Source organism: Artibeus jamaicensis, unplaced genomic scaffold (assembly GCF_021234435.1).
Source record: "Artibeus jamaicensis isolate MK-2021 breed Jamaican fruit bat unplaced genomic scaffold, CSHL_Jam_final contig_402, whole genome shotgun sequence".
NCBI lineage: Eukaryota > Metazoa > Chordata > Mammalia > Chiroptera > Phyllostomidae > Artibeus > Artibeus jamaicensis.
Genome location: NW_026521818.1, coordinates 9081225 through 9088239, shown reverse-complemented (window position 1 = coordinate 9088239; position 7015 = coordinate 9081225). Strand labels below are relative to the sequence as shown.

The 7015-nt window shown below is 43.1% G+C and overlaps 1 pseudogene; it reads right to left on the bottom strand.

The window, feature by feature from the left end:
* Window positions 1–815: 815 nt before the first annotated feature.
* LOC119046652 (ras-related protein Rab-9A-like) lies at window positions 816–6053 on the bottom strand (annotated as a pseudogene).
* Window positions 6054–7015: the final 962 nt, after the last annotated feature.

Here is a 7015-nt window from a genome sequence, read left to right as displayed (position 1 = left end):
TTCTCATAGTTTCAAGAATATGTCTAATACGTCAGTGGGAGAAACACTACTTTAAGAAATAAAAGTCTTATTTTACCAAAAAAAGTGTTTTTCAGTTGTGAATTATCACTGTAAATGAATTATCTCTTCATAACAAGTAAGATGATTTTTCTACAGTATTTAAAATGAAAACTTGCCTTGATTCAGTGGGTTGGTCATTATTCCACAAACCAAAATGTTACCAGTTCCATTCCCAGTCAGGACACATGCCTGGCTCTGGGGCCAGCTCCCAGCTAGGGGTGTGCGAGAGGTGACTGATCCATGTTTCTCTCCTTCTCTTTCTCCCTCATGTCCTCTCTCTCTAAGAATGAATAAATAAAAATCTTAAAAAATCTAAAATGGACACTCAACATTTAAAATTCCTCACAAAACTTCCAAGCCCCTAAAAATGTAGCAGGTCCCTCTGACTCCCTGCCTGGTTCAAGAAAACCTATACCAACCACAATGTTATTTCTATAAAAAGCAGTTCCCAATCACACACGGAGTCTTGTGCAGCCCTGACACTGTGAAGCACCACCCCATTTCCTCTGGTGTGGGCGTCAGCGGGGAAAAGCCAGCATGATGTTTTCATCTTGTTCCTGTAAAACACAGTCGATCTGCATTCCACTGCTCTGGGTTTGCTGGGCGTATGAATGGCTGATGTCACAGCGACAGGCAAGGTGTTCAACTTTGTTTTTCACAAGTTTGAAGCCCTCCTTGCATTCACAAGCGCCAGGCATCCTCCAGGTTGGGTTCTCTGACCTGCAGATACTGCCCACAGCAACCAGTTACTTGTGTCACGAGCGCTCCAAGGTCTTAGAAGAGCTTTGTCCTCTGAGGCTGCTGGCTTCCCAAAAATCTGAGTCATGCTTCTGCGATAACTTCTGGTTGCTTGCCCTATGGTGTTTCATGGGGGCTGGGACATTTTCTGTAAGGACACAGCAGAATCATGTTACAGTGTCCAGGGTCTAAGAGTGGCACTTGGCACTGAAACAAGAAACACACTACTGTGTGACCTTCAGTACCATTATGGAAATGGACCAAACCATGCAAAGGCTTGGCTTAACCCATTCAGGAGCAAAGCAAGAAGAGGATTGGCTGGGACTCCCAAGAAAAACTTTGTAAATTAAAAGACTCATAGTGGGACTCTTCTAAAATGTTGGACAGAAGTTTCAGGGTGCTACTTATTAATTGTTCTGTTTGGTTCATATAAAAACTGTTGCTGCAAAAATACTGATCATTAAAAATCTCATTAAAATTTTTGATGTTTTTCGGTGGCAGGACAAGTAACTTTTTCCTGTTTCATATTTCTGTAATTTCCAAATGAGCTACAATGGTGCAAGGGCAGGAATTTAGACTCAGACTGACTGGCTCCACTATTTAATACCTGTATGGCCTCGGATAAGTACTAAATCTCACTCCAGTTCCATTTTCTTCTGTAAAATGGGGAGAATAATACTAATAATACCTGCCTTCATGAGGCTCTTGTGAGGATTAAATGAGACCATTCAAGTAGAGAGTTTACAGTGCCTGGCATGTAGTAACTATCCTCAAATTTTAGCTATCACTGTTACTACTATACTTCATTATTTCTAAGGCTCACTTCCCTCTCTCTTTCTCTCTCTCTCCCCCTTTCTCACTTCTCTCCCCCTCTAACTCCTTCCTAATTGGGATGTATCTTACATTAGCTAGTAGATATGACTTCATGGAGAGCCCCCTTTCTATCTTGGTAAATACATAAAACAAATGCACCTTGAGCCAATGCTATTTGTGTGGGGAGAGCAGTTCTTTCCTATCTTACATTTCCTATGGAGGATGTGAAGCAAGAGCATTGAGCCTGAATGCTGCTGGCCTCTCTACCCCTTTCTTACCCTCCCATTTAGAGGAGCGCCTCCCCAGCTGAAGAGTATCACAGGAGCTGGGCTGCAGAAACTCACTTCTCCCTCGCTTGGTCCTCTTGGGACTATGGCAGTATGGAAGAGGTGAGCTGGAACCAGGGGAGTGCGGGGCAGTGGGGCATCTGTAGCCAACCTGCGGAAATAGATGAGGAGTGGAGTTAATTTGGGTACCAAAATGGCAGTCTTAGAGAGAGTTTTAGGTGGGGCCAGGTCACTCAGACTTTTGACCGTGGAGGTTTGACACAGTCAGTCTGAATAGCTAGCTGTGCAATTAACTTTTACCTGCTGCAGTCTAGGCCAAAGTCCCTTTCCCCAGGGCCATACGGTATTTTGAACTTGCTGGTTACTACTGCTTATGCAGCTCTCTATTCACAGGCCAATGACTGTGTGCTATGGAGGAGGGCCCAGCAAATGTATGGGGTCCCTGGTTGGTCTCAGCAGACAGCCATGGGAGGCTGGTCGACAAGCAGACATTGGCATTGCTGTCTTCAGCAAAGGTACTGTTCCCAAGTGGTGGCTTTTCTCTGCAGGCTGCAGCTTGTCCTTGGATTACACAGGCAAGCATGCTCTGGCCTCCTGGGTTCTTGCAAAACCAGAGGTCCCCAGAGGATTAATAGCTGGAGGAGCTGAGGCAGTCATCCAGTCTTAGAAAAAAAAAGATTTTTTAATAGTTTATTTTTTATTGTATTATTTTCATTGCCATTTATCATACTCCCTTTCCTCTCTACCCACCACTCTCCCACTGAGAAAAGAGATTTTTTTGGACATACTTTTAAAGCAGCATTTTTTTACTTTTATAATTCAATACAACTGAGGGTGTGTGTGTGTGTGTGTGTAACAGAGGGTTCCAAATATGAGTGCCAGACCTCGGTAGGGATCAAGCTGATCTGCATTAAGGAGGAAAGAGGGAGCAGTGAAGATTCTAACCTTGGATTCATAGGGCTTGTGCACAGAGTCAACAAGCACTCCCCACCATGTGATCTTGATGTGGCTCAGATTAGAAGGCAAGGTTCTTAGTGGAGCAGTAGCAAGAGTAGTAAATATAGCCTCTATGGGTATGGAGAGCAGGACCAATAAAATGGCATTGGTGTGATCCACATAGGATAAAGCATGCAAAACAAATTAGAGTCCCTTACATCAACCAAAATGGCCACCAGTCAGCCATGACACTTTGGTTTAAGAGGGAAACTACATAAGTCATGCTAGACACATCTAGCAAGGAGACACACCTAAGATACCTGCACACATAACCAGAAGAGCCATGTCTGCAGAGTGAGACCATGCCTACATAGGCTCCTGGGCAAATTTCCCACTTGCCATCAGGGGCATCAAGGCATTTATCAAGGGGCCTAGAAAGGCAGAGAACACTCCTGTCAAGGGTATAACTGAGGCAGGCTCCAGACTGCTGCTGAGGCAGCTGAGCTCCACACACCAGACTGCTGCTCCACACCATACTGATCTCCCTTGGCGTTGGCCACTGGAGGCTCTGCCCTGCTGGACTGAGGACTTATCTGCCTCCACTGCCCACCTGGCTCTGGAGGTCCTTCCTTGGGAGATGCTTACAGCTCCCTTGCTCACCGTGCTGTCTCCCAGACCTGCAGACTGAGACCCTGGAACTCAGGTTTGTTATCCCTGAATTCTTTCACGTGATGTTATTACTGAGTGATTAGTAGTTTGAGTGATTAGTATGGTTATTAGGTTAGTGTTGATTTGCATTAAATATGCATTAATAAAATCCAAGTGAATAGCACAGTCACCTGTGTTAGCTCCCTGTTATTTCTCAGTGCTGGTGTCTCCTGTAGGACTGGTGGTCATACAGGGGGCTTGGCGCTTTTGGTTCTTAAGGCCTGGGTCAGACATCTGAGTGGGCCTGAAGACTGACTTATAGAAGAGACCTTATCACGAACATACACTCGAGACAATGGGGACAGACAGAAGAGGCCTGCTCACAGAAGAATGTGAGTGCTCTGTAACTACCTGGGGCCCACATTCAATTCAATACTGAGGTGCTAGTGAGGGAAAACGTGCACTCCTACGGAAAACTATGTGACTATATCACATCTAGACTAGCACACCCTTCATTGTTACCTGATTCTGATTCTATGGGAGCTATTTTACAACTCCGTAAGTGAAAAATAACAGCTAGCGCCCTGGCTGGTGTAGCTCAGTGGATTGAGTGTGGGCTGGGAACCAAGGTGTTGCTGGTTTGATTCCCAGTCAGGGCACAGGCCTGGGTTGCAGGCCAGTTCCCAGTGGGGGCCACGTGACAGGCCACTGCACATTGATGTTTCTCTCCCTCTCTTTCTCCTTCCCTTCCCCTCTCTCTAAAAATAAAATATAATAAAAATGAAATCTTTAAAAAAATAAATAACAGCTAGCAATGCAAAATAGCTCTTATTTACAAACATGGAAATGATTCCTTCTGTGGAGGGACAGCCCTGACACCGCTATCCTAGGCAAAACCAGTTTCCTGTCATTGGCACATTCATTTCAACATTCCTTACTCCATAAAAATCGGGCTGCTTTGACATGTCCTTTGAACCAGTTACCTGGTTCTTCCATTTAATCAATTAATTAAATAAAATCTATAATACATGTTTATTATATATATATATTATATGTGAGTCATAATGTTGTTACTTTTAAAAATATTTTTTAACACCAGGAATGTGGAGTTCAAAGGGTAGATAAAAATTTAGAAGGTTTTTAATATGCTGGATGGGAAAGAAAGGCACTTCAAACAAGACTAAGATGCCTCTAAGTTAAATTTCTAGACTTCATTCAAGCAGCAATAACTTTTTTGTTTGTTTGTTTTGAAAATGCATTAGATTTTAATCTTTCATAGCTAACATTATTGATTTAGAAGTTTTTTTTCCCTGAACAAGAAATAGAACACTTAGCCCTGGCTGGTGTAGCTCAGGGGATTGAGCACAGTCCTGTGAACCAGAGGATCGCGGTTTGACTCCCAGTCAGGGCATATTCCTGGGTTGCAGACCGGTTCCCTGCAGGCCAGTTCCCAGCAGGGGATGCACAAAAGGCAACCATACATTGATGTTTCTCTCCCTCTCTCCTTCCCCTCTAAAGATAAATAAATAAATAAAATATTTTTAAAAATTCACCAATTAAAAAAAAAGAAATAGAACACTTAATTACGTAAAAATATACATACATAAGAAGTAGTTCTCCCTATTCCCATGGGGGGAAAAATAGCTACTTTAATATTTAAGTGTTTTGTTTTTTATTATAATTAAAGTCGTGGTCATCTCATTTGTTAGCTCTGTGACTTACATATTTAAATTAAACGTCATTAGACAATGGTATGATTTCTAAATGTAAGCTGTCACTGTGAGTAAACAGAGTCTTCCATGAGTGGACTTGTCCCTTCTCCCAGTCTCTAATGAAGCAGCAGCATAGTTAAGTGCAGTTCTATGAGTAAATGATCCATTGCAGCAAATGCTAGTTCTCATCTCCACCTTGCATGTATGTGTGAGTCGGTTAAAAGGCTCAGGCAGCCTGTTTAATGACCAACAGCAAGATGAGCGAGGCTTGGGCTTTCATCGCAGATGACTGTGTCCGTCTGAATCAGGTGGTCTGACCATCCTCAGTAGCAAGCACTGTTCCAACTGCTTCCTCAAAGACCACTGCGACATTGGTGGCATCTTTTGCACTTGATTCAAAGTAAAGGTGATGCCATTGTCCCTACACCAGGCTTGGGGTTCTTCTGCAAACACTTGCAGATCACTCATGTCGATCTTGTTACTCCAAATCACAAAAGGAAAGCTTTCAGGCTCTTTAGAGCCGCATGATATAAGAATTCTTTCTTCCAGTGAACTCAAGTTCTGGAAGCTTTGAGAATCATTGACCCTGAAAGGGAGTAGGCAACAATCAGAACCTCTATAAAATGGGTCCTCAGGCTCCTGAATCACTCTTGACTGAATGTGTCCCAAATCTGCATGGTAATAAAATGCCCCCCTAACTCCAAATCTTTATTTAAAAATCCCACACCTATGGTATGGACATACATACAATATCAAACTTATCGAACTTATTAGTCACATATGTGTTTATTAGGGAACTTTTCCCAACTCCACCATCTCCGAGGAGAATTCCTTTAAAAAGTGATGATTTTCCTGCCATTCTTAATCTCAAGATCTTTGACTTCAGAACTCTTATTTCTGGGACTCTTGGGAAGATTTACTCAGATACGGAGAGCTGGGGTGGGGAATAAATGCGCCGTTGTGCCACACTTATTATAGGAGTGCAGGAAGTTTCTCTGGGCCACACAGAGGACATCTGGGAGTCCCCAGCTGGCCTGTCCAGGTGTGAAGAGGACAGCAAGAGAGTTGGGGACCCCACAGGCTGGACAAGGTGGCGATGCTGCTCAGGTCCCAACTCCAGTTGCTCCTGCCCAGCACCCAGGGAAAAACATCAGACAGCAATACCTTAAATTCCCCACTCTGAGAGGGGACAGTAGCATGGGTAGATTTCTCTCTGAATCTAGAAAATTCATAGTTCCAAAAATAATCTCTTTCCAAAAGCTATTTCCAAAATGATTCAAAGTTGATAGGTCATGGCCTCTGGACAAGTGGCATAAACTCTGGCACACAGACATGACTCAAACCAAGGCGGTGTCCCCCTTTTCACAATGCTGCTGTCTCCGCACTGGTCTTTGCCAATTCTTTTGGTTTAGACTAAATACTGAATTCTGGGAATATGACTTTTTTCTGGGCTAACTGCCCTAAGGGTTGAGAATTGAGTCTTTTTCTAAACTTGGTAGCTCTGTGGCTAATACTGTAATAATCTTGGATGTTCCACAAATAACTCTGGATATTTTTTAGGGTGGTTTGTGAAAGAGTTAGCATTAAGTAATACTGTTCTTATGAACTACATTAATTGTGGTATGAGGCAGTCTAATCTATTGCTGCTGAAATAAGCACACTTTACCCAAGATAGAGAATCCCTGTGTAAACACTGAGCAAGATAAGAAGTTGGGAAGGGTCAATTGTGAACTTTAATATCTTTGTATTTTAATCTTGAAAGGTAAGGGAAGTTGATTGTGGACTTTTCATTTCTTTGGGCCCCAATGGCTCTGGATTCAC